At 45.5% G+C, this 20,090-nt stretch overlaps 1 non-coding gene across 1 annotated transcript; it reads left to right on the top strand.

Annotated features, from left to right (window-relative positions):
• Positions 1-2,678: 2,678 nt before the first annotated feature.
• LOC136533717 (small nucleolar RNA R71) lies at positions 2,679-2,785 on the top strand. The gene has a single exon (XR_010778528.1). It is a non-coding gene; the product is annotated as a small nucleolar RNA R71 (small nucleolar RNA).
• The last annotated feature ends 17,305 nt before the right edge of the window (positions 2,786-20,090 follow it).

The raw sequence follows: 20,090 nt of genomic DNA, 5'->3' as shown, positions 1-20,090 counted from the left end.
GAGATGGAGGATCGACCTCCATGTCGGTGCTTGCCCGGGATGATGAACTTCTCATTGAGCGCAACGATACCACACGCTTGAGCTTTCCTGACGATCTTGGTCATTTTCCTGCAAAATAGATAAAAGACAACACAACTCATGGAACGGGATTATAGGAATAAAATGTTAGTAGTTAGCCATCCAAAAGTCGGTCGTCCAGAGGGTTAGTCATCCAAGATTTCCTAAAGAATTTTTCTAATCAATATTTTGGCATGACTTCTACCCTAATTCTTTTAAATATTCTCTCTTGATTTGGATAGCACTACCACTCTAAAACCCTCTCTTCTTGCTCAAATTTTAGCAGCACCTCTCTTACTCAAGATTTTAGCAACACTTTCACTCAAACTTTTGTACCCATTTCTCTCACTCCAAAACCACTTCTACCAAGAGAATTTTTAACTATGAGATTTAGAATTGGAAATTCGAACTTGGGAAGTTGGGATTGCACTATGAGTGAGTGAGTTGAGTAGCTAGGAGGGGGTATTTATAGGGGGGAGAGCAGCAGGCCAACCAACCCCACGTTAAGGCCAAATGGCCTCTCCATTTCCTAGTGCTCCTTTTACTTCACGCTTAAGCAAAACAACCACACCTTTGGTGCTCTTTGAGTGGTGATACGACCAGGATAGCTGGTGGAGAGATGATGGAGGTGAAAGTGGTGGTTGAGTGGAGATAGAAGTGAGGGGTAGTGGTTTTGGAGGTGATGGTGGTGGGTCCCCTAGTGTTGGTGGGTCCCAACTCCCATATTTCTATCGTATATTCAGATATATATATGTGCAATAAAAATATTTTATGAAACTATGAAATATAAGAAGATGAATGATAGTATTTTTCAAATTTTTATGCCTCCATGGTAAATATTTCTTATGGGTTTTTACGTTCTGTAAAAATTATTTACATGGGACTTGAATTTTTATAATGCCATGATGAGAATTTTTTATTTTATAATGTAGGTGTTGAAAAGTAAATATGCCGAAGTAAAATATAATGCAAAAAATGATTATAGATAACTACCGAGTTACCTCCCGGTGAGGGTTCGGCATTTTAAGTCCACCGAACCGGACTTCTCCATTCGCGTTTATTCTTTTGGTGCATCCTGGTCTTGGCTTGTTTCTTACACCATTCCAAATTAGAGCATTGTTCTGGTCTTGGCTTGAAGGCGAATCGATCTTCCTTGCCATTAATATGGAATTTGATTTCTCCAGCTCCGACATCAATGTGCGTATTTGTAGTACTCAATAAGGGTCTCCCAAGTATGAGGGGTGTCTTCATGTCCTCCTGCATGTCAAGTACTACAAAATCCACAGGAAGAAAGAAGTTTTGTATCTTTACCAGAATATTCTCGGCAATTCCTGTAGGGTAGCGGACCGATTGGTCAGCTAGTTGCAAACACATCGATGTTGGTGTAAGTGTTGACTAGTTGAACTTGTTGAAGACCTTCTTGGTCGGCTAGTTGAACTAGTTGACTAGTTGAACACATCAACATTGGTGTCCAAGATTGCATAACTCGTTCTCAAAGTTCTGGCTTCTGTTTGAACAATTGATAGTGGGATACCCTGGATCCTTCTTCTTGATAGGTGATGTATTTAGTATGGCCACACTATACTCCTCTATTAACTTGATTACTTCAGTGGTGGGCAGTGGTCTTTTGTTGTTGAGGATGTCCGTGAGGTACTTCACATAGGTGGGTACCTATATGGCATCTAGTAGAGGAATATTGATATATAATTTTTGAACTACCTCCACAAACTTACTAAACCGCTCATCCATTTTGGCTTTTTGATTTCTGCATGGAAATGGTAGGAAGGTAGTGTCATGAAAGTCTTGTTGTAATTCTCGCTCTCGTTTCTCTTCTCCTCTTTCTGCATTACCACTGGTGTCTTACCTGTCCTTGTCGGATACGGTGGATCATGAGTAGACTTGCCACCTCTTGTGGTTATAGCGTTGACCTTTTCAAGATTAGTAGCAAAAGGCAGAGTAGCGACCAACTAGGCTAATTGAGATTCTATCTTTTTATTATAGCTAAGTTGGTCTTTTATGGCAGAAGAAAAACTATCAATTTTAATATTTATGTTTTCTAGGACCTTATCATTAAAAGCAAGCTTTTTATAAATATTCTCATTAATCCTAGCTTGTTCTAAGATTAAGTCCCTTAAGGATGGTTGCTTGGGATTAAAAGAATTATAATTGTCACCTGGGTACTTACCTTGGTAAGTTGACCATTGTTATTGATTCCATCCTTGTCTCTGTTGTTGTGAACCTGAATTGTTGCCAATGATGTTTACATCCTCTTGATATTCATGGAATTCAACCCCCAAATATTCTCCAGATGTGTTTTGAGCATTGAAAGCATCTTGAATGGCCTGACAATCTCTCTTGTAAATGGCTCGCTGTTCGAGCCAATTCAATAATATATCCATCTTGGTTGACAATGCACACACCTTTTTGGTACTTCTTCACTCTTATTGCATGATTGAATGTTGCATTGAGACCAGCCTTGATTAGAGGCTATCTTCTCCATAAGAGTTTTAGATTTTCCAAGGGTGAGTGACATAAATGATCCTCTAACAGTGGCATCAAGTTGTTCATGAGCTTTCTGAGTTAATCCAAGGTAGAAACTTTGCATGAGCTGGTAATCTTCCATTCCATGATGAGGACAATCTGAAACATATTCTTGGAAACATTCCCATGCTTCTAGAATGGTCTCTCCCTTCTGCTATTGGAACTTTGAAATCTTTCCTCTTAAGGTGTTGGTCTTGCCTACTGGGAAAACTTTTCTAGGAAGGCATTTGAACACTTTGCCCATGTATTGATGTTGTATTTGTTGGTGTAGAACCATTGCTTTGCCTTTCCCACTAGTGAGAATGGAAACAAGCGAAGTAGTATGATGTCTTGAGCAACATCCTTGATGACGACTGTGCTACTAATCTCCAGAAAATTCTGAAGATGAGCACTAGCATCTTCAAGTGTCTTTCCACTGAATGGGGTAGCTTGCACCATGTTGATGAGGATTGGCTTGAGCTCGAACTCAAGGTTGTTAGTTTTGAGTTTTGGTCCAGTGCGAATGTTCTTGGGGCTTAGAGCAGAGAACTCATGTAGAGTTTTGTCAACCATAGCTTCACAAACTGGTGTTGAGCTTCCTTTTTGATTTAGTTGATTCTGATTGGAAGTTGTTGGTGAATCACAACCAATTCTATAATACCCTGTATAAGATATGTACAACGACAAACAAGGGTAAGCCTGCTAAAGTAGAGTTGTTATGATTTTATCAATAAGTATTTATTTGATCAATTCTCTATAGTCATGTGCCCCTCCTCGGCAACAGCGCCAAAAATGCTTGTTGACATTTCTTAGCATCACTCTTTACTAAGTTATCATCCCAAGCATGATGCCAGAAATGCATAGTTGGTAATTATTAATGACACTTGTAAACTTATAGAAAATTATATATTAAAGTAAAGTATCCACAAGTGCACAGATAATATACCATTGTAACATTTCACCTGGAAGTATACCGAGTATCATTATTTATATTTTATCCATAGGGAGGATCTATGGGATTGTTGGCATAGAGATATTGACAAATATGTATACTTATGATAAAACTAATCTCATGCTTTGGCGGGGGTAAGTCAAATGATAAACAAATGATAAGTGTGAAGCATTGATAATAATTCTAGAGATAAAAATAAAGACTCATAAAATGTAGTATGGCTAAGCAAAAGATTCGGTAAGAGCAAAAGATTCCTAAGTCATTCCTTATTTACTAAGTCTTTTGTACACCCAAGTATATACACTCTCATTTATAGCATAATTAACTCTGGTTCTATGCATAAGGAACATTACTAAGGAAGATCAAGAACAGGGCTTGTCTCCCTTCGCAACCATGTTCTACTTGCTCGACAAACATGGAGTGGACTACAAAGGACTCAACGGGAGTGTCACGTCTGCGATCTACCACATAACCTAGAGTGCAGTATTCATCCATATGTAAACAATATTTAAGCACCATGTTTGTATAATGTCGACCACTCAACCCATGCGCATCTTGGGCTAACCGCTTTGCTAATATATGCATAAACTCATCATCAATCACAACTATATCAAGCATATGACTAGAGCAAACTTGGAACATACTAGATAGCAACATAATATTAAAGTAGCACAAAGTCATAAATAAAGAGATACAATGGCTTTACCAGGCTCCAGACGACAGATCCGAAATCCAGAGCAATAGCCCACACTCTACTTGAACCTTGCTAGCTAGCATATACTAGAACTTTGAAGAATTAGAGCTCTATTCTCTTCTCTCTAGAAACCCTAATTTCTAGTCTGATCTTGACTTGTAGTAGCATGCTCTAGAGGGGGGGCAGGGGCTAGTTATATAGGCTGAAGCATCAATCCTAAGCCCACAAATCAAACCGACTTGAATAAATGACATAGATGCAATATAGGAGGCAGTGGAGAACCAACGTAGTGACGGGGGCTGACATGTGGGCCCTAGGGGGCTGTGGGGCCTATAGGTGGGGCCGGCTAGCCCCACCTATCATCCCCTCAAGGTCTGCCTTGGGGGATGTCTTCTGGTGACCTTTGGAACCTTCTGGAGTTGTTTTTGTCATGGATAAGTGCGATTTTATTTGATGTTTTGTTCCCCCTTGCCAATTTTCTAGAATAACCCTGCTAAAAACACCGATTCACCAAAACTCATGGAAATTGTCAGTTTAAATCCTTTAGTCTATGTTGGTGATTCTTTTTATGCATTTATTCAAGTTATGTTGATGGTTTATGAAGGATGATAACTACCGTCAACACCATTCAATGACAAAATGTTAGAACGCCTCGTGAACCATTCCTTCTTTTCTTTCCTTGACAGTTATTTCGGATATCACCAAATCCCAATCCACCCCAATGACCAAAGTAAGACCACTTTTACATGTCTGTATGGAACTTACGTATACTAACAAATGTTGTTCAGATTATACAATGCTCCAGCTTCCTTCCAACGGTGCATGATATCCATTTTTTCTGACATGATTGAGAAAATCATGGAGGTGTTCATGGATGACTTTACCATCTATGGCAAAACCTTCAATGATTGTCTAGAAAATTTAGATAAAGTCTTACAATGGTGTGAAGAAAAGCACTTAGTCCTGAACTAGGAGAAATGACACTTTATGGTCCAGGAAGGAATAGTGTGAGGGCATAAGGTGTCTACTCGTGGGATAGAAGTGGATAAAGCAAAGATTGAAGTCATTGAACAGCTTCCACCTCCCACAAATGTGAAAGGCATTCGTAGCTTTCTAGGTCATGTAGGGTTCTACAGGCGTTTCATCAAAAACTTTTCTTAAATCGCTAGACCCCTGACTAGCCTCCTAGCTTAAGATGCACCTTTTATTTTCAACAATGAATGCCAAGAAGCTTTTCAAATCCTCAAGAAGGCACTCATTTTAGCTCCAATCATCCAACCACCTGATTAGAAGCTACCCTTTGAGATCTTATGTGATGCTAGCGACTTTGTTGTTGGGGCCGTTCTAGGCCAAACAAAGGATAAAAGACACTATGCTATCCTATGCAAGCAAAACCTTGTCTAGGCCACAACTCAATTATGCTACCACTAAAACAGAGTTGTTAGCAGTTGTCTTTGCAATAGACAAGTTTAGATCTTACTTCGTGGGGGCAAAGGTAATTATTTATATAGACCATGCTGCTCTTAAGTACCTCATCACTAAGAAAGATGCTAAGCCTCGGTTGATCTGATGGATTCTCCTACTCCAAGAATTTGACATAGAAATAAGAGATAAGAAAGGAGTCGAGAACTCGGTAGCCGATCACTTGTCTAGGCTTTAATATAAGGAAACACTGTCGGGTTATGAGGTATCCACATGTACAGGGAGGAAGCATCGCGCCTCCAGACTGCTAGGTCCACGAGAAGCAACAGGCGCGGACGTAGGATGGGCGGCGGTGGCTGCCAAAATGGCGTGAATACCTAGCCTTGTTGCCCACCCCACTTATTTGTAGGCATCCCTAATGAGCTCCCAAGTTGTAGGCCCATTAGTAACCCTATGCCTTGTCTAACTCGGATCCAATCTGAATTAGGCTTCCAGCCCCTTAAGCGTGCGACCCTATGGGTTCACGCACACATAGACATGGCCCGAGTACTCCTACTTGGCCATTAGTTGATAGCGGCCTCTAGCAAGGCATGTCAACTCCTATGCGTACGCAAAGATCATATCAGACGAACCACCACAAAACCACATACTTGTTATTCCCTTGCCTCACGATATTTGGTCCAACTCATAGGTTAACACTTAACCCAAGCACAGCCATGCATTTCTTGATCTAATCATTAGAGTGATCTAGTGATATCTCTCTCATATAGAGAGGGGCAAATTCCTTCTTGATTGTCTATGTCTCATAGCATGTTTCCCGACAAACCCAAAAAACCACCTTTATAACTACCCTATTATGGAGTAGCGTTTGATAGTCCCTGAGTAGGTTGTTTCATATCTTGAGTACATACAACAATCTCAGGTCTAAGGACATAACGTACATGATGTGAATAGATATAATAATAACATCTCACGTTGGGTCAGTCTAGCCCCATGTCATACATGTGCACACATTATTAGTTTGACATCTCCATGTCTATGACTTGTGAAACATAGTTGTCGGGTTCGTAAACCTAGGGTCCCTCGAGGACCATCTTCCACGCCCGGGCTCGGACTAGGAAAACAACATATATTTCATGGGCCGGCCCAAAAAAGTAAAACGTAGCGGGCCAGAAGGGAAGTCCGGTCATCGACCGAAAGGTCTACCCTTATGAACAGGCGCTCGCTCATCAACTTCTTCGGCCCACCTCTCTGACTAGAGCACTTGCTTCAGGCACCAGCCGTCTCCAAGCAGTCTCACCAATCGGAAGGATTGGCCCAAAACGCTGCTTCCTACTCCAACCCCGTGACTCCAACCCCACGACCGGGGCTCGTGGGAAGCCTGCCCACTGCTCTTCTCTGACCGACGCACTGAGAGCCAACTAGAGTCATCCGATCAGGGGCTTCTTGTTTGGAAGGAACCAGGAGACGTGTGGAGAAAGGCAAGGCATGGCTCACAAGTCAAAATCACTGTACCAGGGACCATACTCTGCATGAAATAGTGATCTGCAGCCACCCTGACACAAAGTATTGTAGGGGCCACTAGAAACTCCCATATGGTAAGCCCCCCTGCATGTCTCTGGACATCGATCATGGTATGGGCCCTAGGATTTGCCATACCGGGTGAACATAGCGTGGCTCCTCACATGCAACTAGGCATCCAGAAGTATTTGCAGGTACCGGCGTCCATCCTTCCTAAAGAAGATAGCTTGACCCCCCGTGCACATCTGACATCCTACAGCAACATCGATAGTATTGGGGGGCTTCAAACCATTATTCAGTTTTCATCACCGTAGACATCAAGGCTTAGAAATACCTGTACTCTCTCCCTCTCACCTATAAAAGCCATCCCCTTCATCTATAAAAGGGGATGTGCTCCCTCCAACGAGGGGAGATCAACTTCAAAAAGCTCAGACTCACTAGATCGACATCAACCCCTTACAACCATAGGACCACCAAGTTCTGACCGCAACCCTTCCGGTCGGAGCCATCCGAACCTCTTGTATACCCCCTCCTTTCTCCTTCTTGTTTGTAACCCCACTACAAACTTCGAGCACCTGGGCTCAGGAATAAAGTCACCGACCGACCCTGACTGGACGTAGGGCACATTGCCTGAACCAGTATAAATCCTGTGTCAATGAGTGCTAGGCCACCTCCGATCACAACGTACAACAAAACTACAAATATTTACTAGTTGGTCACTTTCTGCACTGATAGTTGGCACCGTCCATGGGCAAGACGCTGTATGTTCAACACTCTTTTGGTCGTCGGATGGCCCATTTTTCCGCCACCCCCGTCGTGGCGGGCTCGGGCGATATGATTCGCTTTGGTTCGCTAGAGTTCCCCGCACTCTCGCCCGCCGGGATGCGGGTTCCACCCATCTTCAAGCCATCCTAGGCCTTCCGCTTTGGGAGGCTAGACTTCATCGCCGACCTTCTCGGTGTACTCCACCTCTATGAGGAAGCTCGCGACCCAGCACCCGTCGGAGGGACATCCTCCATTGACTCTGGGACACACGACTTCGATGACACGGCATCCACGCTTCATTCCGAGCAAACTCTCTGCTCAAACCCCGCTCCGCCATACGGTTGGTTCCCCTATGGCCTCGCATCTTCCATGGACGCATACGCCTAGGGACTCCTAAAGGTGCTAGTGCCACACCCTCTCATGTCTGAGTTCATGGGGATGGCGAGCTATGCTCCCACCTATTTCCTTGACATCATGGATGACGACGTCAAGAGCGATGGCTCTAGCATCAGTGATGTGGCACCTAGCCACCGTTGGCCCTAGGAATACGCTTTGACGGACACCCTAGAACAGCCACTAGGGGTAATAGAGTCCTTCTGGACCCACACCCCACCGAGCCCTCACATGGAGAACCTCGAGCTCACACGTAAGCACGGGGAGGATCTATGACGACAGTGGCCACATCAGCCACCAACTGCACCAATGCGCTCGGTGCACCACACTACGCCTCATGCGCATAGACCTGCGAGCGACGCTCAGGGTCACACCCGCCAGCCCCAGTGCAACGCTCTAGTTCAGGGGACCGACCCCCCATAGTTCGCTCAGGCCAGTCAGAACATTGCCGCCACGACAATGCTCCTGTGTGACCTGCCCAAGCTGAACGACCCTCGTGGATGGGCAATCCACTAGAACCTCTAGGCACTATTGGAGACCACCGCCGTTCAATAGGTAGAGTACTCCATATCGCGACGCCGACTCGTGACCTCGCTCCCTATCCGGGGAACAGGGATGCAGTAGATGGGGCACTACACCCTGTCATCGTCTCAACCACCGGTTGCGGCACAAGAAGCCACAACCGCTCCTTGTCTTGACTTGATGACCGCCCTGTGCCGACCGCCTATCTACTCATGGCTTGGGTCGAACCAAGACATGAGCAACATTGACCGGAGTCCCAGCCCTGACAGTCTAGAACCATAGACCTTTGTCCAACACCCCCAGCAAGCGTCTTTTCTACCGCGCTTCAACGGGGGCCACGACAAAGGAAAGGCCAAGCGCTAGGATCAAGACGAGGGCCCCTCCATGCAGAGGGGAAAAAAGAACAGAAAGGATCGCCGCCAACCGACTAACTTCGCGTCGATCACCGCGGCCGATCACACGGGAACACAGTCCTAGCAAGACACTCCAGGCCACTTCCATGATCTCATGGAGAGCCCATGCACCAACCACAACTATCCCATCAACCATCTCTATAAGGACTGCCAGCTCCTCAGGCGCCTGCTGAGGTAGGCCGGCATGCCAAAGGAAGAAAAGGCGAGGAGGCAATGACCGAAGAAGGGGGCATAGCGGACAAGGATCTAGATGACTGGAGCATGAAGGGTTCCGACCAGAAGCCTACTGACTGAAGGACAATGACAACAACGCTCTCTCTAATGACCTTGGAACAGCTATGTCTTTTCTTCTTTTCCTAAGTTTTAGTCTTACCTTTACTTAGTGAACGCTCCTATAAGAGCACCCTAACCCGAACACTTTTCGGCTCAGGGCTCTCAGGGGCTCCACTAGGGGGCTCTACTACCCCTTTGTTTTTGTTTTTACCTTAAGTACTCTTTTGGTTTTGTATGAAGAAACTCCTTCCTACCTAAACAAAAGGGTACTTCGTTCCTTTGTTTTACCCTACGTAACTTTGCTTTGGAACATTCCGACTGATCGCACCCCGCCTTTTCCTACGACTACGACCGGCCGAGCCTCCCGGGCCACCACCCAGGCTTGCAAAGTTGTGACCTACGGAACAAACGGGTAGGTACAAGATAGAAAGAAATTTAAAACAAAATTATGCTAAGGAGAACTAAGGAACCAAAGGGAACAAGCTTCCCTGAACAGAGCAACTCCATCACAAAAACAAAAACCGATTGCAGTCATTAAAACACACACGAATGTTTTACACAGGGGTTCCCCCCCATGAACTTAAACTTCTTACATTTACTAACTACTTGTATTTAAAAGAGGCATTAAACCGACTCGACGGCATCTGCTGATGGTGCAACCGACGAAGGCGCAGGCTGCTCGCTCTCTAGCAGCATGACTTTTGGCTTGATCAGGGCCGAGGCGACATTACCCCCCAAACCAGGCTCCATGCTATCTGCAAGCTCGGAGGCATCCTCTCCACGCATGCTTCAAGCCATGTCCTGACAGTGAACATCCATCACCCACTCGGCGGAGACCTGCTCTGACACCAACCGCGTGTGCGGCAGCAGGCTCACCCTGATTGACTGGATGTCCTCCATGCTTAGGCCTTTAGCATACCCGCCGTAGATAGTGGTGAAGTCTAGGTTTGGGTGGTACGTCGCCACCGAGGTTAGCACCCCCGATGCTCCATAAAACAGCTTGCTCATGATGAGGTCCTTGACCGTGTCCGGGACCTCCACCAGCTGAACCACGGGCGCACCGGTACTTGGTGCCGACCCAAAGACTTCCGAGACGACAAGCTGGGTAGCATTGCAAATCTGACCAAGCTCCCCCTCAAGACCACGTCGCTCTTCACAAAACTTGGCCAGCTCCTTGACATTACGACTAAAGTTCGCCTTGGTCGTCTCCAGGTCTCGCTCCGGCGCCTTCACCTTTTCTCCTAGCTCTGCGAGAAGGGCGACAAGCTTAGAAACAGGCTAGGGGAAAAGGAATCAACACCATGAGAAAACAAAAAGGTACGCACCGACCCAAGAGGCCTCAAGGGTGGAGAGATCCTCTACCTATCGAGCCACCTACTCACACAGCCAGGCACTCGTGTCCTCCATCCTCATCACCTGGTCCCAGAGTGTGAGCACCTCCCGATCCGCCTTCGACCAGGCCCTTTGCTCCACCTCTAGGGCCTTCTATGCCGACTCTAGGGCGGCTCACTCTGGCTCAAGGGCTTCCAAGGCCTCTTGGAGCACCACCTCGGTGCTCGCCAAGTACGTGCCTAGCCCCGCCTCAATCTCCGCCTAGCGGACCTTTGCTGCCTCGAGCCCTTGCTCGGTAGCAGTCACCCGCTCTACCGCACGCTGCTCCTCCACCCATGCCACAGCCACCACGGCCTCTCGGACCTGGGACTCACGGCAAGCAGACTCCACCCAGCACTGAAGCTTGGCCATCCAGGCATGTTCCGCCCGAAGGAAGTGAGACTTGCGGGATGACACCTTCCTTATTTCCTATGGAAAACAGGCGTTATAAAAACAACCGATGAAAGATTCAAAGGGCAAAGAGAAGTACCAGAAACCCACCTCCGCGGCAAGCTATAGGTCGACCTGAACCAGCTGCTGGGCAAACTAAGCCTACTTCCGGGCGCTCTCCAGCTTTATGGATAGCTCGATGAGCTCGGACACCACGGCATGCCCTTGTCCGCCAAAAATTTCCTAGAGCTAGTGCTCTCGGGAATCCCGGAGGACAAACCTCGCCTTTGACAGGTCCTCGGGGAAGGGCCACTCTTGGTCACCCTTTGATGAACCACCAAAGGGCCCAGCCTCCAACCGGACCACCGCCAGCTCCTACGGCGACACCGGTAGATCTGCCATGGTATCTGCCTCGTCGTCAGATAGGATCTCCACCACCACGTTCGCATGAGACGCCGCCTGACATCCCAACTCTATTCTGACCATGCTTTCCTCCTGTGACTTTGGCTCCGATGGTAGGTATGGGGCATGCAGCCCTCCACCCGGCGCTATGGGGAGCTCACCCCCCTCGTCTCCTCCACCCTGACCGGCAGAGGAGGGGCCACAAGGGTTAACTCCGCCACCGGCATTAGGATCGCTGCCAAACAACGTCGCCACTGCTATCACGTTACTAGCAGCCGCTCTGGGGGACACCACCCCTGGGAGGGAAGGGTTCACTACTACCACCCTGCTGCCCCCCTCGCTCGCCGCAACGTGCTGTAGAGTGGGCCTCCAAACCTCCTGCATGGAGGCTGGGGAGATGCTCAACCCCAGCGTCCCTCGGCTGCTGACAAAAATCATGGGTAAGCCGCACTCCAAAAAGACTCAACCACCAAAAGTCAAAGAAGCAACAAAAAGAAACATACCGAGTGGCGAGCGGCACTACTATGAAGATAGGCTCCGACGCCGAACTCATAGGACGAGGACTGCTCCTAGACCATGACCTACACCTCCTCACTTTAGATGGGGTCAGAGTTGTCCCAACCCACTCCTGCTTGGCCTACGGGTCGCTACGACCTCCGGCTCGGGGCTCCCCGACTAGAGCAGCGGGCGAGGCATCCCCCGACTGCGAGCCACGCATCGACCGAGTGCCAGTCCGCCCCTCAGACTGCCCAGACTATTCAGCCACACCACGGCAGGCGGGGCCTCCTCTGGCCACAACTTTGGCATTAGCACCGGTCCTGTCACCGCATAGTCGATGGGCCACCCCTCGGACCGCCTGGCCTGTCCAGCCGCGTCCGCCACAGGCAGCGACGGAGCTGGCAACGCTGTCGAGTGGTGCGGTGACCACGCCTGCTTCACCACTCGCTCGCTAATGACGTCCACGCTAGCCGCACGCTTCCTCAACACAGGAACCTCCGCGCGCCGCACGGCCTCCTGCTCCTCGCCAGCAGACGTCGCCGTAGGGTCACGACGCACCGCCAAGGTCACAACGACCTCCTGACTCTCCTCATTGGAGAAGGCCATGTCGTCCAGATCCGTAGGATCATCCGACATGAGTTTTGACTCGATGTTGCTCGCATGTTCCCTGGCCCTCATGCGCCGAGCGACCTCCTTTTTCTTCTCTTCCTTCCACTGAACCTCCTTGGTTTTCTTCTTCTTCCGGGCGTCTGCCGCCTCCTTCTGGGCGGCCTACTGGGCTCGGCTCGCCACCCCCTTAGGAAGGTGCGGCTAGGACTTGTACCTCCCAAGCCTCTAAGGAATGAATGAACTAAAATAAAAAAAGAAGAGGGGCAAAGGAAAAAAGCACGAGCAAAGTGAGGGAGCATACTGTGGCAGAACCTCCTAAGAAATCAGGCCCATGTGCACCTATCGTTGTCCTGATAGACCTCGGATAGCGTACACGAGTTCCCAACAACTCAACAGGTATGTCGGGTGTCCTCGGGAAACCCGAATCATCCATGATTCTCTTTTCAAAAAGGATCCCAATCATAGACATTGCAGATTACAACAGTTTATTCAAATATATACATCAGAGTAAAAGATAGCGGAAGTCTTAAGATAACATAGTTTACAAACCGGTTGTTTTCAAACTTACAATACCATAAGTGTCATACAACCATAGTAGCAGGATAATATTACATTAACTTTATTTAACATATAAACTAGTGCCTTGTCCAAAGGCCATTCATCACTCCTCATCATCATTGACATCAAACACAGACATGCAGCAGGGACCAAAACAAGCCTACGCATGCGACTCACCTGCAACAAGGGTTAACAAACCCTGAGTACAAAGGTACTCAACAATACTAACCCGACGTAACTAGGTGTAAGACTTTAGAGATGCAGGGGTTTGGGGCAAGGTAAGGATGTAGCAAGATTCAAAAGTTCTTTGCCAAAAGCTTACTATTCTTCATTCTAATTTCAAGTTTTACCCCTAAGTTCTTTTAGTTAATAACTTAACTAAATTTACATTTCCCATATTCCATTCCTTCTCATTCCATTCTTTTCTCATGTTTTAGTAATTGACTAGTCCTGCATTGCTTCTATAATGAATCGAGTCTCCATATCCGCAGAGCACTGGCAATTCGAATTGATTCAAGTCCTAGCTGGGGATTCCTTATCACATGACATATGTAGAACTTAATCTTGCATATATCAACCTCGCTACCGGATCCTCCTATACTAAGCCATCTCCACGCCACCCGAGAGCACAGCACACCTCAAATCCAGCCACATTCCAGCCACGAGGGTACATGCTACTCCCGTCATCTCTCCACTCCTAGTGCGTGGGCATTCATCTTAGTATCGGATTAGCTGAAGTAGGCTTACCGGAGTATGTGACCAGTACTACAAAGTGTCTCATTCAGAAGATCCACAATGAGTGGCCTTTAAGCGATATAGTCGGCAACATTACCCAACATTCAAGATAAGTCACCCGACTAGTCTCTAGTTCATTCTATCATCTTTCTTTCTTTGGCCAGTATGCCATCTATGATTGTAATGAAACTTTTACTTTGAAAGCCTACCATAAAGCATACTAAGCATTCTACGCCTTTGTAAATGAAATCATCTTCAAGATGGTAAACAATTAACAAGGTAGGCAATGCATCAAGTAGGTAACACTTGAAATAATCAACTTAATGCAATAGGTAACATAGGTGATAAACTTTTCAAAGTAAACAAGGTAATGGTTTAATGCATAAACCAGGGCTTACCTTCGTTGACGATCTTAGGTTCCGGATCAGTTCCACAATTATCGAATCCCGTGACAACCGGGGATTCTTCTAGAACTTGCTCAACTAGAATTGTTTCACTCTCGGGTTCTACACGAAATAATAGCATATGCTTCAACATGATGATAATGTAAACATGATGCTTTCATGGTGCATGAAATATAACAACAGAGGTTAGCAAGAATGTAGGATTTAAAGTAGGACTATAAGAATAGCTTGAGGATAAAGGAGGTTAGCAAGAATGGGATTGGCATTACTTACCCACCCACTATTAAGGGGAATTATTATGCAAGATGCTCAAGCATTATGCATGAATCGATCTCACAAATCTAAGTACAAAAGATTCATATAATCATAAGTACTAGATTTTTAATACATAGGACAAACCTAATCATATTATCCGCCACAAACTTTCAAATAAGACAGGATTGAGGCTAGATCAAAGGTGAGAAGAAAGAAATTTGAACTTTAAAATATCAAGTTTACTTTCTTTGATCCAAATCAATTTGAAGGTTTTTCCAAAGTAACCTACAATGATCTTAGATGGGAACTGCTCTGATACCAGCTATGGCAGAACCTCGTGAGAAATCGGGCCCATGTGCACCTATCGTTGTCTTGACAGACCTCGGATAGCGTACACGAGTTCCCAACAACTCAACAGGTCTATCGGGTGTCCTCGAGAAACCCGAATCATCCACGATTCTCTTTTCAAATAGGATCCCAATCATAGACATTGCATATTACAACAGTTTATTCAAATATATACATCAGAGTAAAAGATAGCAGAAGTCTTAAGATAACATAGTTTACAAACTAGTTGTTTTCAAACTTACAATACCATAAGTGTCATACAACCATAGTAGCGGGATAATATTACATTAACTTTATTTATCATACAAACTAGTGCCTTGTCCAAAGGCCATTCATCACTCCTCATCGTCATTGACATCAAACACAGACATGCAGCAGGGACCAAAACAAGCCTACGCATGCGACTCACCTGCAACAAGGGTTAACAAACCATGAGTACAAAGGTACTCAACAAGACTAACCCGACGTAACTGGGTGTAAGACTTTAGAGAAGCAGGGGTTTGGGGCAAGGTAAGGATGTAGCAAGATTCAAAAGTTCTTTGCCAAAAGCTTACTATTCTTCATTCTAATTTCAAGTTTTACCCCTAAGTTCTTTTAGTTCACTAACTCAACTAAATTTACATTTCCCATATTCCATTCCTTCTCATTCCATTCTTTTCTCATATTTTAGTAATTCACCAGTCCTGCATTGCTTCTGTAATGAATCGAGTCTCCATATCCGTAGAGCACCGTCAATTCGAATTGATTCAAGTCCCAGCTGGGGATTCCTTATCACACGACATATGTAGAACTTAATCTTGCATATATCAACCTTGCTACCGGATCCTCCTATACTAAGCTGTCTCCACGCCACCCGAGAGCACAGCACACCTCAAATCCGGCCACATTCCAGCCACGAGGGTACACGCTACTCCCACCATCTCTCCACTCCCAGTGCGTGGGCATTCGTCTTAGTATCGGATTAGCCGAAGTAGGCTTAGCGGAGTATGTGACCAGTACTACAAAGTGTCTCGTTCAGAAGATCCACAATGAGTGGCCTTTAAGCGACATAGTTGGCAACATTACCCAACATTCAAGATAAGTCACCCGACTAGTCTCTAGTTCATTCTATCATCTTTCTTTCTTTGGCTAGTATGCCATCTTTGATTGTAATAAAACTTTTACTTTGAAAGCCTACCATAAAGCATACTAAGCATTCTACGCCTTTGTAAATGAAATCATCTTCAAGGATGGTAAACAATTAACAAGGTAGGCAATGCATCAAGTAGGTAACATTTGAAATAATCAACTTAATGCAATAGGTAACATAGGTGATAAACTTTTCAAAGTAAACAAGGTAATGGTTTAATGCATAAACCGGGGCTTGCCTTCGTTGACGATCTCAGGTTCCGGATCAGTACCACAATTATCGAATCCCATGACAACCGGGGATTCTTCCAGAACTTGCTCAACTAGAATTGTTTCACTCTCGGGTTCTACATGAAATAATAGCATATGCTTCAACATGATGATAATGTAAACATGATGCTTTCATGGTGCATGAAATATAACAACACCTTGAATACAACTTTCCTCCATGGTATAGTTACAAGCCAAACTAACCAAACCATATTCATAATGGATGTGACCACTCCAGCATCGACCACTTCGGCGAGCTCTCCGACCACTTCGGTGAACTCTCCGACCACTACGGCAAACTTTCCGACCACTACGGCGAATTCTCCGACCACTACGGTGAACTCTCCGACCACTACGGCGAACTCTCCGACCACTACAGTGAATTCTCCGACCACTACGGATCTTGAAACCCTACTGGTCACAAAACATGACCAAAACAAGATCAAACACTAATCAAACACTTAGGGTTTGCTTTTATTTATTTTTGAATTAATTTGGAAATAAGCCCAAAAATGAACTTGTTCCAAATGACCTCAAAATTTTATGTAAGCTTCCTCATGACAAATTAGAGTACCAAAACAAATTTCATAATTTTTGGAATTATACAATGGCCTACAAAAATCATGGAAATTGCATTTATTAATTAATGGACTGAATATTTGAACATTAAAAATATATTCAAATTTCAAGTTTCAAATTTTTTAACCATACTAGAGCATGTACAGAGGCTACACACAAAATTTCAGAATTTTTGGAGCTATGATTATTTTTCTACAAATTTCCAAAGATTTAGCACTATTCAAAATCAGAAAATAACAAAACATCACTGTTCTTCTCCTTCCTTCTCACTGACAGCCCGACCCCACTCGTCAGTGACCCATATAGGTCACAGCGGCGCTGCCATCACTGGCCAGCCCAAAATGCACCGACGGTGACGCTCCGCCGAGGCAGATCGCACCCAAATGATCTACACACTCCTACGAACTCATCCCCGCCCTTTGAATGGCAGAAGGTACACCAGAGAAGACTCCACGCCGGCCATGGCGGCTCGAGCACGATGGCTCATGGCGTAACCCCGACAACGACGCAGTAGAGTCTAAAACAAAGTGAGTATCACGTTCAGTATCTCACCACGATCATGCCGGTGTGGTTGGTGAAGACGAAGACGGTCTGGAACAGCCTAGCCACGTCGAGGCAATGATGGCGGAGCTCCGGCCGGTCTCAGGGAAGAAGACGTTGCGCCGGGCGATTCCGGCCAACCTAGGCGACGTGAGCAATCCGTAGGGAAGCGCAAGACTGAGGCGATCGCGTTGGCATAGCTAGGCACGGCGGAGACTGCTCGACGATGGCTATGGCGAGCGATGGAGCTAGCTGGCGGTGGGGCAGAGCAGAAGGGGAAAATGGGGATGACGGCGACGGCTGCTGCTATTTATAGCCGGGAAGGGGTTGCCCGGCGTCGACAGCGCACGCACGGACCCGCCACGGCACCAGCTGCGTGTCAAAGCGCGAGGAAGCGGCGCAATCTGATCGGTGATGACAACCGCGTGGCGCCGGCGGCAAGCAGAGAGGTGGCGCCGGCTGCTTTTCAAATTTTGAAGTATTTACAGAATTGCCACTGCTTTAATTTTGCAAATTACTCCCAGTTTTTCTAAAGAAGTTGAAAATCTCCAAAAATTAAAGTTGCTCAATTTTTCAAACTCTACAACTTTGCTTCTAGGAACATTTTCAAATTCTGCCTCCATTTTGAAATTTGAATTCGGGGTGCATTTGAGTATTTGAATCATTTCAAAATTACTCCAAATTTTATATGTAAACTTGAAAAACTTTGAATACCAAAGTTGATCCTTATAAAATAATCTTCAACTTTGCTTTTTGCCCCAACCCCAAATTCCACATGGATTTTGAATTAGTCAAAAGGGGCAAAAAGGACTTTTATAATTTGAATTTGAATTCAAATTTGATTTGTCTTCCTTTTACTTTAACTTTGATTTTTGACCAGTAACATGGCCCATTAGGGTTATTTGAGTCAAATGACACATGGCCTCACATGATCACATGAAATTTGACCCTTGTGGTCATGATCTTTATTTAGGGTTTTGAATCACATCACATGAAATAACAACATTATGAAATAAAGCTTATTAGTGAATGCATTCAAAATTTTCTACTTTATGAATGCTTTGCAATGCATATGATGACATGTAAAATTTTAGTGCTAGGTCAAAACACCAGAGGTGTTACAACCCTTCCCCCTTAAAGAAATCTCGTCCCGAGATTTAAAACTTAAGGCTAAGTAATGGAAAAGGAAATGTGTCAAGCTAACACATCAGAACTTTATTCAAAAGGTGAGTGAGGGGGTTCTCGATTGCTAGCAGGTTCAGAGGTGTTCTTGGCACGGCAAGAACATCCCAATCGGAGATCGTGTACTTGTTGCTAAGGTGCAGCCCTTGTGGTGTTGTAGTTGGATAGCCAACGTCGGATCCACCCCAAATCCAAGTTATCCCCAACTCCCATCGAAGATCAGGAACAAACCTTAGCGAGTCCTATCAATCGACCATCCTCGCACAGTTCAAGATCGCCCTTCGGGTGAGAGACTGATCCCATCCCTCGAATTCTGTTAGAGAATGATCTCAACCCCTAGTGAACTAGGACGGTGTTTTGGTTTTGGTTTTTGATGATGTGGCAGTGTATTTAAGAAGGGAGAAGAAATGAGTTTTATCTAGATAAAACTCTCTTGGCATGATTACCAACTATCTATGAGTCATGAAATTAAATGTTTATGAAACTCTGGAATGAAACTTTGCATTGAGAGTGGATGTTTCATCTAAGTTTCATTGTCTTGGTAACAACGCTATGAAACTATGCACTGATACTAGCCTTAGGGCACCAAAATTTATATTGAATGCTCACGGACTAGTTTTGGTGCATGCCTCATCAATTATAAAATTCATAAGCCATTAAAGGTCCATAGATAGATTGTCTGTTGATGATTATGTATGTGAATGCTCATATTGTTTTTTTCATGACCGTGCCTAAGCACATTTTTCTTTAAGCAGAACTAAAGTTTAACAATACAAAGCTTGGACAACAATTGATGATTACCGAGCCAGACACTCAAAAGCTCACACATTTGTGATTACAAAAGAACTACGTATCGATCATAATGAGAAAACAAGCACGGTGGCAAGCACCAAAGCGCAGGCCCTGAACTAATAAGCTAAGGAGTATCATGCTCGAAGCCAGTGATAGTCCAGCGCCATGGCCACTGGATCCATGTCGGCAGAGAATAGCACATGAAGGACCTCCTGTTTGGAGGCCGACAATGGTGGAACAAAGATGGCCTTAATTTTGTCCAAAGCCCCAAGGTCTGGACTATGTGCCATGTTTGCGACCCCAGCTTTTGCATCCGCATATTTGTGCTCGAACAGTCAGGTTGGAGGCCATGTTTTTAGCTGCCAGCCTCCCACTCTAGCGCACAAACATCACCATCGAAGGTGTCTTGGACCTCCTCAGCTTCAGTTTGCAGGTCAGCTGGGTCTGAAGTGGGATGCATAGCCACGCCTCCAATTGCGTAGACTGTGACACATCGG

This window comes from Miscanthus floridulus, unplaced genomic scaffold, assembly GCF_019320115.1.
Source record: "Miscanthus floridulus cultivar M001 unplaced genomic scaffold, ASM1932011v1 os_1127, whole genome shotgun sequence".
Lineage (NCBI taxonomy): Eukaryota > Viridiplantae > Streptophyta > Magnoliopsida > Poales > Poaceae > Miscanthus > Miscanthus floridulus.
Note: the sequence above shows the minus strand (reverse complement) of the source record. Positions and strands in the feature narration are given on the sequence as shown.